This window comes from Periplaneta americana, chromosome 2 (genome assembly GCF_040183065.1).
Source record: "Periplaneta americana isolate PAMFEO1 chromosome 2, P.americana_PAMFEO1_priV1, whole genome shotgun sequence".
Lineage (NCBI taxonomy): Eukaryota > Metazoa > Arthropoda > Insecta > Blattodea > Blattidae > Periplaneta > Periplaneta americana.
In genome coordinates this window covers 167,849,910-167,864,807 of record NC_091118.1, presented here as the reverse complement: position 1 = coordinate 167,864,807, position 14,898 = coordinate 167,849,910, and the positions used below count along the sequence as shown (strand labels likewise).

At 33.9% G+C, this 14,898-nt stretch overlaps 1 protein-coding gene across 1 annotated transcript in view; it reads right to left on the bottom strand.

Moving 5' to 3' along the window:
- The window catches only part of LOC138694789 (adenomatous polyposis coli protein-like), a 531,541-nt gene extending 518,508 nt beyond the window's left edge, over window positions 1-13,033 (bottom strand). The window contains exon 1 of the mRNA XM_069818859.1: window positions 12,899-13,033. The gene's annotated coding sequence lies outside the window, so the exon portion shown is untranslated. The remainder of the gene's footprint in view (window positions 1-12,898) is intronic.
- Between the last annotated feature and the right edge of the window lie 1,865 nt (window positions 13,034-14,898).

Below are 14,898 nucleotides of genomic sequence, written 5' to 3'. Positions count from 1 at the left end.
ACACTGCTAATCAACATTTCCACTAATTTTCAGTATTCTGTGAGCGCAAAAAAAAGTTTAGTTGTGTATTTCTGTCAACGACAACTGTGCGCAATAAATTTAGTATAATGTAAAATTCTAAAAAATAAAATTAGTTCTGTTAGGTTAATATAGTCATTCTCACGCATGCTGTTTATTTACATTTCAACAGGAAATAAGACCACCGTTATTTTATGATGCAGATAAACAGAGTATTAAAATGATAAGTCCGTACTTTTATGTTAATTAAAAATTCAAATTCGTATTTGTCGTGGAAATTGTTCATTTTATTGCTTTCTTTATCTCTTTCCACACTTAATATTTTATGTGCGGTGAATTATCAACTGCTGTGCATCTTCACAACATAATTTATAGAAAGATACCGAAACTATAGTACGATTATTTAGTCCTGACAGTCGCCAGCAATGTGCGCCTTGGTCAGATTCTGTTTGTCCACTTCACACGTTCCATTCTTATGGCCATACATTCCGATTATATTCGCCAACACTTGAAGACGAACTTCTAACGATGCAATTCATGTTTTGAATGGCTTCAAGTGTTCGCGAATGTAATCGGAATGTATAACGAACAAAGGCCGGTATCTTATTTCTTTCACCATAAGAATGGAACGTGTGAAGTGGACAGACAAAATAAGAAATGAAGCTGTGTTGGAAAGAGTGGATGAAGAAAGAATGATGCTGAAACTGATCAGGAAGAGGTAATGGAATTGGTTGGGTCACTGGCTGAGAAGAAACTGTCTACTGGAAGAAATGGTGAACGGGAGAAGAGTTCGGGGTAGAAGAAGATATCAAATGATAGACGATCATATGAGGAAACAAAGAAAAGGCAGAAAATAGGAAAGACTGGAGAAAGCTGGGTTTGCAGTAAAAAACCTTTCTTTAGTCAGGACAGTAAATGAAAATGAAATGAAATATATATTTAAACACATAGTTTGAAAACGTATTTTGAATTTAAAATTGTGACAATTTAAAATACACCTACAACTGAAACCATTGTAACATGAGTTTTATGTATTTCAATACTAAATAGAGCATAATTAGTTATACAATGTAGACTTATTTATAACCTAAAAATTTTTCAAACAAGTAAAATACATAAAACTCGTGAGTCATTATTACTTCTTATTATAACACCAATTTGATGATTTACTATAAGAGAAAACAAAAATCCACTGTGTAATTTAGATATCATAGAAGCAGATTGTATCTGATGATGCCGTAAAAGGCGAAAATGTTTATAGGCCTACATTATTTATATTTAACATGTACGAGTATTAACAAATGAGGGGCTTAGAACAAAAAGCAGGTAAATGGCAGAAACCTAGTTTTGAGGAAATTATAGTTAAAGTTCTACATGCAATGAAATATTATACACTAGTTTGGTGAAATGATGCCCATATAGCAGCACTGCACAGTGTGATCACTTACCTGATTTTATCCCAAAGAAACATTCTTTTGGGCTGAATAATTTTGAGGGAAAAATTGTTCCGGGGCCGGGTATCGAACCCGGGACCTTTGGTTTTAACGTACCAACGCTCTACCAACTGAGCTACCCGGGAACTCTACCAGACACCGATCCAATTTTTTTTCCCTCTATATCCACAGACCTCAAAGTGGTCTTACAGCTGTCAAGCAACCAAAGCTGAGTGCGCACTAACTCAGTGTGACTTAAATTGTGGCTTTCTGTTAACAAACAGTGACGTGTATTATGCAAATCAAGCTTTCAGGTATAACTCCCTGTAAAGTTGATGTGAATAATTTTGAGGGAAAAATTGTTCCGGGGCCGGGTATCGAACCCGGGACCTTTGGTTTTAAAGTACCAACGCTCTACCAACTGAGCTACCCGGGAACTCTACCAGACACCGATCCAATTTTTTTTTTCTCCTCTATATCCACAGACCTCATACCCGGCCCCGGAACAATTTTTCCCTCAAAATTATTCAAATCAACTTTACAGGGAGTTATACCTGAAAGCTTGATTTGCATAATACACGTCACTGTTCGTTAACAGAAAGCCACAATAATTTAAGTCATACAGAGTTAGTGTGCACTCAACTTTGGTTGCTTGACAGCTTTCAGCCCACTTTGAGGTCTGTGGATATAGAGAGAAAAAAATTGGATCGGTGTCTGGTAGAGTTCCCGGGTAGCTCAGTTGGTAGAGCGTTGGTACGTTAAAACCAAAGGTCCCGGGTTCGATACCCGGCCCCGGAACAATTTTTCCCCCAAAATTATTCAAATCAACTTTACAGGGAGTTATACCTGAAAGCTTGATTTGCATTCTTTTGGGCTATCACAACACGCACTTACCTCATTTTTTTTAATAATGTCACTTACCTGCTTTTTGTTCTAAGCCCCTCAAATGTTAATATTAAATTGATAAGTCATAAGATTGAACATTTTTAACGTTATTGATCGTATTTCTAACGATGTGTTCTGAAATGACAACTGATTGAAACTGAATGTAAACGGAAGGGGTAATAGTAGTAATCGAAGAAAATATGCTATGCAGCCGCCTATCTCTTGCTTGGTATCAAATTCCGACCTTTTTAGGGAAAACCCCGTCAAATGGATGACTAGTAGGTAGTAATTTAGTTATATTTCTTATTTAGGATATAAGGACTTATGCTGATTTTCTTCTGACTGTGACTAATTCAGACAGACGCTATTATGCCGAATCCAATCACCATGATCCCCAAACGTTCTAAAGACCATCAGCTATCTCCCTTCTTAACGTACCCAAGGGATGAGATTATCTTAATGTTTTTGTATGAGAAAGAACACGCAGTACCAAACCTTTTCTTGTTAAAGATCTTCCATCTCCATCTATATCTCCCACAGAGACCATGAAACTTGGGGCATCGCTTTTTATGAGTCTGGAGGGCTTATATATCCAAATACACATAATTCATTGTTGAATCCCTAAGTCTAGGAGAGCACAAAATCTAAAATCCACCCTTCTAAAACGATTTATTTTCTTTTCCAACAATTCTTGCTGCTTTCTACCTTCAACCCAAATTCAAAAAACTTATTTATCTATTAATATGTGTGAACTTTCGCTGAGGCAAATCTATACGCCTATTCAGTAGACATACCATAATATGGTTATATATTTTCCACTGAACTAAATACTTTATTCCTACAATGTGTGAACAATTAAACATGTGAATATGTTTCAGGTGCGTCCACAACAAATAATCCAAGAACAATATTATGTTATGCAAATCAAGATTTCAGGTATAACTCCCTGTAAAGTTGATTTGAATAATTTCGAGGGAAAAATTGTTCCGGAGCCGGGTATCGAACCCGGGACCTTTGGTTTAACGTACCAACGCTCTACCACTGAGCTACTCGGGAACTCTAACCGACACCGATCCAATTTTTCCCTCTATATCCACAGACCTCAAAGTGGGCTGACAACCGTCAAGCAACCAACTTCGAGTGCACACTAACTCCGTGTGACTTAAATTGTGGTTTTCTGTTAACGAACAGTGACGTGTATTATGCAAATCAAGATTTCAGGTATAACTCCCTGTAAAGTTGATTTGAATAATTTCGAGGTACGTTAAACCAAAGGTCCCGGGTTCGATACCCGGCTCCGGAACAATTTTTCCCTCGAAATTATTCAATATTATGTTAACGTATTATTTTATTAAAACTGCTGACTTCTTTAATTTTCTGTCCATACCAAACCAAGTATCAATTTATATGGAAAATTAGTAGTAAACGTGATGTAGACACAGAAATTTGTAAATGGAACCAAACATTCACGATACAAATAATCGTAAACATAATCCTTAAGATACAACGCAAAGCTTGCTAACTCCAAGCTTTCAAATTTATATTCAAGTAAAAATTAAGAAACAGCTTATCAATTGGCTATCAACCAGCTACAAATAGCCCCTTCAGTTGACGAAAAATTCACCATTTTATTCTAAGATCACCTTGTATCTGCGATAAAAGGTACAAATCTTAACATTCTGAAAGGAAATATTTAAAACAAATATTGTAGGCCTACGTGGGAGAAATGTGGAGGCAAATATTATATAATTTAATTATTTAGTTACTTAGTCACTTACCTTATTATTTATTTATTTATTTATTTATTTATTTATTTATTTATTTATTATTTATTTATTTATTTATAATTTATTTATTTATTTATTTAAAATTTATTTATTTATTTATTTAAAATTTATTTATTTATTTATTTAAAATTTGTTTATTTATTTATTTAAAATTTATTTATTTATTTATTTAAAATGTATTTATTTACTTATTTATTTATTTATTTATTTATTTATTTATTTATTTATTTATTTATTTATTTATTTATTTATTCATTCATTTATTTATTTCACATTTTGGCACTGTATTCTGCGACCAAGCGAGAAATCGTATTGAACTAAAGTTCTTACGCATTCTTGGCGATTCATTTACATAGAACTCACTCTTTATGGCTCCATCCCAATTTGATTGACTGATTGATTGAATTCTTCCAAATTAAGGGTTAACTCTAGATTGGCACTAACCCAGCTAATGTTACTGGCAGTCATACGTGTTCATTTATTTTCTCAAAGTTCAAATATGGCTCTAATAGTCAGAACTCGACAATGATTAATTACAGATAAAAAAACTGCTATAAACTGAGTATTATCCTTAAAACATAGTCCACTTCTACTAAAAACACATATTTAGGTATCCAAGAAACATAGTGAAGTCAATGACAAGTGGTGAACGGAAGCTTTTACTGTTAAACAAGACAAGTGACTAACGTAAAGAGAGGAAGAGTGAATTTATACCTGAAAGTGACAAGGTCACTCCCACAAGGAAAACTTCTATGTGGAACACAAGAATGAAAAACCATTAGAGAAAGAAAGCGTCGCAGACGAATCTCTACTGTCACTGAACCGCACTCATGCAATCTCCGTATAATACAAATACAAAACAAATGAGAGAAACTGGTCACGATGCGATTTCTTTGGCTGATTTTCGAATAATCGTAATTTGATTAACTACATTCACATTTCTCCTCATTTGTGTTCAAACTTCTTGTCACATATGCGGCAACTACAAAGAGTCTGAAGAGATCATCTTTTCTCGTGTTCCTGATTGTGGGGATCGAAACCTCCAGTTTCCTCTATCATTTCGCACATGCTCTTTATGCTTTTATCCACGACTTTTCTTTTCTTTCTACATTCTGTTTCATCTTATCTTTCCATTTTATCCTAAGTCTTCCGAGAGATTCTATCCACTGCTTTTAACGTCGATATCGTCTTGGCAAACTTTCATCATTCACCTTCATAACCAATGTCCGAATTGATAAAAATGTAAAGAGGAAACCCATTTTTCATTCGCATACTATTCCGACTTTTTTTTTTTTAAATATTTACAGTATATCAATTATAACATATTCGGTTTTAAAGTTTGTTATAAAGTTACGTATTATTATTATTATTATTATTATTATTATTATTATTATTATTATTATTATTATTATTATTATTATTTCATGTTGAATCTTTCGTACACTATTTTTAACACTTGAATATGAATAATTGATTAAATGGCGATCTTACTCGTGTTAATTGTGTAAGCATGTGCGGCTTACAGCTGTTTCGGTGCTTCTTCACACCATCCTCAGAGCCGAGAGCCGAGATCTAGTAGGTTCTGAGGATGGTGTGAAAAAGCACCGAAACAGCTGTAAGCCGCACATGCTTACACAATTAACACGAGTAAGATCGCCATTTAATCAATTATTTATAATAATAATAATAATAATAATAATAATAATAATAATAATATTATTATTATTATTATTATTATCATTATTATTAGGCCTATTACTAGTATTATCATCGATTTTATTGCCTGAATTCTGCTTCAGGATTGTCATTGCCCAATGTACTCATGTTTCCGAAGTATATGTCAAAACTGCTTTAAAATACGGCTTATGCATAATTTCCTTGCAGTTTAAAGGTATACGAACCCTTTACTAGATGATAACATTCAGAACTAGTCCAGCTTTCAAATAGATAAAAAGCCAAGTGAAGTAACTTAGATAAACGAAAGGTAGAAGTGAAACGAAGCTGCCTTTAGAGCTGGTAATTCTCAACCGAGGGCCGCGGCCTTCGGGGAATCCGCGAACATAATAATAATAATAATAATAATAATAATAATAATAATAATAATAATAATAATAATAATAATAATAAATGTATATTTCCGAAAATGTTGCGTAATTTTGAACATTTATAGTTTTACTGAGCCTTATCATTGGTCCACCGCTGTGGAGTAATAGTTAACACGTCTGACCGTGGAACGGGCGGGCCCGGGTTCAAATCTTGGTTGGGACAATTTTTCCGGGCTTTTCCCTCAACTAATTGAAGCAGAATTGCTGGGTAACTTTCGGCGTTGGACCTCGGACTCATTTCGTCATCATTAAGAAATTAGCTGGGTCACTGGCTGAGAAGACACTGCCTGCTGAACGATCCACTGGAAGAAATGAACAGGAGACGAGTTCGGGGCAGAGAAAGATACAAAATTATAGACGACATTAAGATATATGAATCATATGAGGAGACTACGAGGAAGGAATAAAATAGGAAACACTGGAGAATGTGTCGTCTTATAGCGAAATTTCAAATTCTAATTTTTTTTAATTATTCTGGCTACCAGTACTGGTTAACTTTTGTTCACTTGTATCTGTTTAGCCCAGACTTTGCTCTTTCAACAAATAACAACAATAATAATAATAATAATAATAATAATAATAATAATAATGGGGACAGGAACTGGCCAACCTACCCCATTATCTCCTGGCCTAGTTGCCTCATAAGTGGTGCCTTCTTGGTATCACTTGTGAGGTTCAGACCTGTCTTCGGACAGTTGGCTAAGCAACAACAACAATAATAATAATAATAATAATAATAATAATAATAATAATAATAAAATAACGGAGATGCCGGGCCAAATTCCCTTTTTCGCTGATTGTGAAAGTACTGTATTTTGTTAGCCTATGTTACATTTATAGAAATTTGGAAAAGTGAATTCAAATCTAGAGACACTGTAGAAGCTTAACTGAAAAAAAGCAACAAAACATAATGGTTGCTAAATTTTCTATCTCTTTTCTGCGAAGTGCAAACAGTACGGTTTCCTGTCTAATGGAGAATCAAGATACAATTTGATCGTAACAGACAGGCGCTATGGAATGTTAGAAAAGAATATTGAAACATGTGCAATGCTGCAGTTTGGGGATGTTCTGGTCGTTTATTAACCCTAGCAATACAAACGGTGGGGGGGGGGGGGCGTACTGTGTGCCCACCTCCTCCGAAATTTATATTTTAAATACTCGTATGTACTTGATATATTAAAATATGAAAATATTATTTATTTATTTACTGTCTGTTATTTATTTATTTAAATCCACCACCAACAGAAGCAGGCTTCCAATTACAGGTGGCTTACACAGATACATACACAAAATACATAATATGAATCCTTCTATCTTATTGTATTATTGTTTAATCGTTTTCACTGATAGTTTTATTAAAATACAAAAATATCTCCAGGTGGACAAAAAATATACCCTCTTTATTGAAGCAATTGTTCGAAAAAGTTATGGTTTATTTAACGACGCTCGCAACTGCAGAGGTTATATCAGCGTCGCCGGTGTGCCGGAATTTTGTTCTGCAGGAGTTCTTTTACATGCCAGTAAATCTACTGACATGAGCCTATCGCATTTAAACATACTTAAATGCCATCGACCTGAGCCGGAATCGAACCGCAACATCGAGCATAGAAGGCCACGCTATAACAACTACGCTACCGAGGTCGACTAATTGTTCGAAAATATATGGGTACGATAGTAGCTTACATAATATTTACTGATTACAAATATTTTTTAAAATTTTTCAAAATTAAACATTTTTGTAGTGGTCACAAAATTCCCCCACCCCAGGTGGTACTGCAAGCTATTTAAAATAATTGGCACTGCTAAGGTTAAAAATAAATGAGGTTTTATCATTTCTAGCTGTAAGTAAAATGTAATAGACCTATGAGAGTTAAATAAACATTTTCTTTCGTATGAAATAAATAGCCTCTTGAACAATAGAGATATTTTATTAGTATTTTCTCTATATCAATTACATTTAGAAAAGGAAAACTTATTTGACCATACTACTGGAACGAAAATATTTTGTAAATCAATATGAGTTCTGGTATAATGTAAAACAAATATAATATCGGCAATACTATTGCCTACCACGTTAATTTATAATAATGGTTTTCACGCTGTCATAGTTACAAAATACTTACAGCAGTGAATCACCCTTTTTTGGCTACTCCACACATTTACCATAATTCAATGAACATTTAATATTAATTAAGATAGTGGAGAGGAATATGCATATTTAATTAGTACTCTAGTTCCAAAATAATACTATTTTCCACAATTTCCATCGATCTCCGCCATGGCTATAAAACAATCTCCAACAATTTCTGCTGCCACCAATATTAAAACACACAAATTATAAAACTATTCCCCATAAATACCTGCCCTTGCTCATAGTGTTTAGAACAAAAACCTTATTGTGAAGATTAGCCAACTTTGGTTCATGTCAGTCAACTGAGAGCTGAAGATTGAGATTAGCTTCGAATAAAAGAAGAGGGGGAATTATGCTGAATTTTTAAAGGTAAGAATTATTTGTCGCTTCCCTTTAAAATACTGTATATGATTGAAAGATGTCATCCAGGTATTGCAACAATTTGAAAGAAATTTAAAATGTAAGAAAAATATATCGAGGTCATCATGCTAGAAGAACGTAACATTAATAAATATTCAAGTTTGCAGTGAGTCATTTGAATAAGAAATGACTTTTCTTATCCTTGTCTACATAACATAATACGTTCATTTGATTCTTTCTCATGTCCATTATTAATATGCAAACTACTGTTTTTCAAACATAAGTATGTTCCATTAAAAATGTCTCAATAACGCAAAATTTGTTGATATGACCTTCTGGCATGATGCCCTCTATATGAAAGAATTAAAAAATTAATCGTTACATTGAACACTTAATTGTAAGAGACAAATGCAACATAGGTATGTTTATCAAATTTAGTACTGGTAATGAAAACAAAAGAGAATTTTGCTCAATAGTACTTCACCACTAACAGGAATCGAACTCGGAAATTCATGCCATGGTTCTGAAAACACGAGACAATTGGCAACGCTGAAGGACTAAAAGTCGGTGTGTTTTCGTCTGTGGTCGGTATTAATGACTTGTTTACTGCTTTGTGGGGAGAATGAACTGACCAGACCTTCTAGATTCCAGGGATTCTGGATGTTACAACGTGTCCCTGAGTGTACATGGGTCACACTGTCTTCTTTTTACTCAATTTAAAATGGATAAAGGAGAAAAAGTTTTAATTTTGATATTATATTTATAGGTTATGCTTAATTAGCCTATCTGTAATAAAATAAAATTACTAAAAAATTAAATTCGTCTATAAGTTAAGATCGTTTTCAACATTCTCCATAACTTTAACTACGATTTTTTAAACTGAAAAAACTGAAGATAACATTTTGTCTCATTTTTGCCACTCCTGATCCGACCTTTGACTTGAATATCAAAAAACTATAGGCCATTCTACGGGGAATCATCACTCCCTAAATGGGATTAGACTATTAAAAGTTTTCTAATGTAAATGAAATCATCAATTGATGTGGTTGAGGATCTAGTTAAGCCTATATTCTCAGCTGCGAGTAATTCCACAATGATGGTACAAGCCGAATTGAGGAAATGGGTGCAATAACATTAATGTAAAAAATCGCCTTTGAGAAAAATTTGAAATTGTTAGTAACAAAATACCAGTATTGGTAATACATTTGGTAACAGGCCTAATTAATCTTAAGTTAAGTGGTTACACTTATATTAATAAAATTAGAGATTTTATAATGTCTATAACATTTAAGGACAGCTATCTATGCAATAACAACGTTAACAGGCTAATGCTCTTATTGCACCCAGCTTCTCAATTTTACCAAATAAAAATGAAAAATCGTCCAATTTTGTACCCGTACCGTACCTATTACTAATCACTACTTACAACTTCTAACATTAACAGGAAAATTATGAAGATATGCTAAGTCTAATTAACATTTCTATTGCTGTACCTATAACAATACACCTCCTTAGAGACAAAACCAAATGATTACATGCACTTTGGTAGAAATGAAGTGTTTTAAAAATAAAAATAAAGGCAAATTTTTACAGTCAATATCATATTTTATAAAGTCAATATTATTACTTTCAAGTATTTCAGAAACACTACTGACTTAAGTAAAATAATATTTTCACTGTCTTTGTATGTCATTTCCTTCAGGACATCATCCAATCTTAAAGAACAGTAAGTTTTAATAGATAGGCTATAAGGATTTCACAATGGTTGTACTGTAGATCAATCAATATATGGTTGGAAATGAAATCGCACTGCATCTTTACTCAAAACAATTTAATAGGATAGCTTAATTACTGTACTTACAAATGGCTTTTAAGGAACCCACAGGTTCACTGCCGTCCTCACATAAGCCTGCCATCGGTCCATAGCCTGTGCAAGATTAATCCACTCTCTATCATCATATCCCACCTCCCTCAAATCCATTTTAATATTATCCGCCATCTATGTCTCGGCCTCAACAAAGGTCTTTTTCCCTCCGGTCTCCCAACTAACACTCTGTATGCATTTCTGGATTTGCCCATATGTGCTACATGCCCTGCCCATCTCAAACGTTGGATTTAATGTTCCTAATTATGTCAGGTGAAGAATACAATGCGTGCAGTTCTGCGTTGTGTAACTTTCTCCATTCTCCTGTAACTTCATCCCTCTTAGCCCCAAATATTTTCCTAAGAAACTTATTCTCAAATACCCATAATCTCTATTCCTCTCTCAAAGTGAGAGTCCAAGTTTCACAATCATACAGAGAAACCGGTAATATAACTGTTTTGTAAATTCTAACTTTCAGATTTTTTGACAGCAGACTAGATGACAAATGCTTCTAAACCAAATAATAACAGGCATTTCCCATATCTATTTTGCGTTTAATTTCCTCCCGAGTGTCATTTATATTTATTACTGTTGCTCCAAGATATTTGAATTTTTCCATCTCTTCGAAGGATAAATCTCCAAATTTATAATATTCTGGTCATAAGACATAATCATACAGGCCTACTTTGTCTTTTTGGGATTAACTTCCAAACCAATCGCTTTACTTGCTTCAAGTAAAATTTCCGTGTTTTCCCTAATTGTTTGTGGATTATCTCCTAACATATTCAGGTCATCCGCATAGACAAGAAGCTGATGTAACCAATTCAATTCCAAACCCTGTCTGTTATCCTGAACTTTCCTAATGGCATATTCTAGAGTGAAGTTAAAAAGTAAAGGTGATAATGCATCTCCTTGCTTTAGCCCGCAGTGAATTGGAAAAGTATTAGATAGAAACTGGCCTATACGGACTCTGCTGTAAGTTTCACTGAGACAAATTTTAATTAATCGAACTAGTTTCTTGGGAATACCAAATTCAATAAGAATATCATATAAAACTTTTCTCTTAACCGAGTCATATGCCTTTTTGAGATCTATGAATATCTGATGTACTATACATTTAGTAGGATAAACAATACTTAAAGGTTCTTATTGTTGAATTTTCAAAATACAGATATTTCACTGAACCTGATTGCACTCAGACTTTCTATAAAAGAATGGTCTTGTTAATGGTAAGCCTACATCTCATTTTTAAGCAATAACAATGTATGTTCAGGTAACCAAATGAAATGCAGAAGAAAGACTTCACATAATAAGTGCATCAAAAAATAATGCATGGCATTGAAAACCTGCTGATTATGGTATAAAATATTAATGCTGCTATTCTTTCAGAGATAGAAGTACCTAAGTTATTGTCCAATTTCTAACACTGTTCCTAAAACTTGATTAAGCAGAAACAAACATCTTGCATGTAAAAAAACCGGTTTCATAGATCACTTAACCAATATATGACTAACAGTAGTATAATAGTGAAGTCTTGCATTTGATTTGAGCCTACTTAGTTTTGGTGCTGTATTAGACCTAGAATTATTTCTTCTGAACCATCTGTTATTGTGTTTAATCTGTAGAGACTGTAATTCCTCAAAGTTTCTCCTCTATTCTCAAAACAAACAAGGACCATAACAGTAATCTAAACAAGATTTATACCTTCCCATTTTTAACACAGCAACTATATTCCCTTCCCACCACTGCTCAATAAAAAGAACTCGTTAATTCTTGTGAAGGGAGGGCAGTGAAAAGACATATTTCATGTAACTTAACTGTGCTAAAGGGAGGTCAGTAATTAGGTTAAATTAATCTTTTTATTCATAAAGTGACAAGTTCCTTACCATAAAATAGTCAGCAGTATGCAATGAATAAATACAAAAGTCACTGAATACCTATGGAATACAAAATTGAAATGTCTAAGGTAAGAACATCGAAATTCAGACTACAAGATCAAAGACAGAAAACATAATTAGGGGGTGAGTGCAATACAGAATCAAACAAGTGCTTAATGAGAATATAATATTGATATAAATTATGTATGTACAATTATTTCTACTAATTAAACGCTATTTATAAATGTAACGACGTATCCGGTTTATATATATTATACGGAGAATGTTTTATATTTAAAGAAATGCGCACACATGGTATTTGTCACATATTATGTCAGTAAACCTTTACCAAAGCACAGACCACCACCCTCCACACCCTCATACTGCAATAAAAATTACGAACTAACTTGTTGAAATTAAATTATACATATGTCTTACCGTTAAGAAGAAACAGGCTATCTTCTGTGTTACAATGTCCACACCAGATAAATACCGTTTACTTAAAACACATGTAATTAAACAGTAAAATTTACTATACACAATTCTATTCACAACCACCGATAGAAACATTCTCAGTAACATTTCGCAGAGTTGCCGCTAGATGGCAGGAAAACCAGGAGCATCAGTGTGACCAAAACAACAAAATGAATATAGTACCGCAGACGTTAATCGATAGCTTATTTTGAGAATGTTCCTATTTCACTTTATCAAATCTCAAAATGACTTCTATTACCGTTATCGTTATTTTGACTACTCTTCGCTGTAGCTAATGTGATAGCGCCAATAGTTACAAAATTTAACAAGACATGTGTAATTCCTAGTAAGAAAGTTGCTATTTTGTAATCTTACTCCACGGAACTGGTTGACTCTCTCATGTTTACTGTATGTGATGTCTTGAAGTTTTAACTCTGCGTCATGTTGACCACATAACCAGAGAGATCTACTTTAGTCTACTCAAAATTCGCACAAGAAAATGTAACTGCCCAAAAGGGTTCAATTTTTAAATTCTTAAATTAATAATAATAATAATAATAATAATAATAATAATAATAATAATAATAATAATAATAATAACAATAATAATAATAATTATTATTATTATTATTATTATTATTATTAAACCATCCTCATTCTCCTCTTCCTCCTACTCCTACTACTATTACTAGGGGAGGGGTGGGTAAGCTGGAAAGGTTAAGTTCAGCTCAACAGTAGAAGCACCAGATCAACTTCAAAACTATTTGTTTAGCATCACATTAATATTTAATATCAGTACTACATTTGTAAGGGCGGCCGCGTATCTCAGTCGGTAGAGCAGCAGGCTATGGGCTGGAAGGTCCGGGGTTCAATCTCAGGTGGTGACAGGATTTTCTCATTACCAAACTTTCAGAATGGCTCCGAGGTTCACTCAGCCTCCTATAAAATTGAGTACCGGGTCTTTCCCGGAGGTAAAAGGTGGTCAGAGCGTGGTGCCGACCACATCACCTCATTCTAGTGCCGAGGTCATGGAAAGCATGTGGCTCTACCGTCATGGCCCCCCTCCCCCAAGAGCCTTCATGGCGTGTGACGGGGATACCTTTACCTTTGACTACATTTGTATGACATTTTACAGAAATTAAATAAATAATTCTGTGAAAGTGTATTATTTTCATTTTGCCCTCAACTGGTGGGCAAGATGGAACAGTCATGAGGGTAATATGGAAAAGTGTTACAAACTGATTTTAATCTCCTGAAATCCCTTGTTCATCCAATTGCACATCGTATTTTGCCACAATATTGTTGGAAAATGACTTTCACTCAATAAAGGTAAGATAGAATAGTGCATTATGCAACGAGCCTATAATGAAGGTAATTAAGAAGTGAGTATGGATATTTATGAAACGAGCGCAAGCGAGTTTCATAATTTTCATACGAGCTTCTTAATTACCATTATAGGCGAGTTTCATACGACTTTTTATGCTCGACCATATTTCTAACTTGATATTATTAATTTCATTGTATCTGACCTGGAGCAATGTCCAGTATGTTGTGAGATGTGCACAGACGCGAAAGTATTGATTTTTTCCGAGGAACAGATGTCCACATTGACCTTGCTAGGCCATAAGAACCTACAGAGATAACATTGAAATAAAATTAGACATTGAAAAACGAGATGACAAATTGAATTTATTTGAATGTTATTTACAATTAACACTAATTATTATAGTAACAGAACATAACCTTCTGCGACAGTATTGGATTTCCAGCCTCCGTGACTTTTCGCTAATTGTCTTTCGATTGCATATCCGAGAATAATCGATACTTGCGGTTTTATAACGGTAGAAAGCTGACCTGTCATTGGCTGAACAGTTGTAACCTGAGTCGTCATTGGCTGAAAGACCTGACCTTTAATGAGTAGGTGTACTTTAATGACATGCATTAAAGGTCTGTTACCAGGTGTA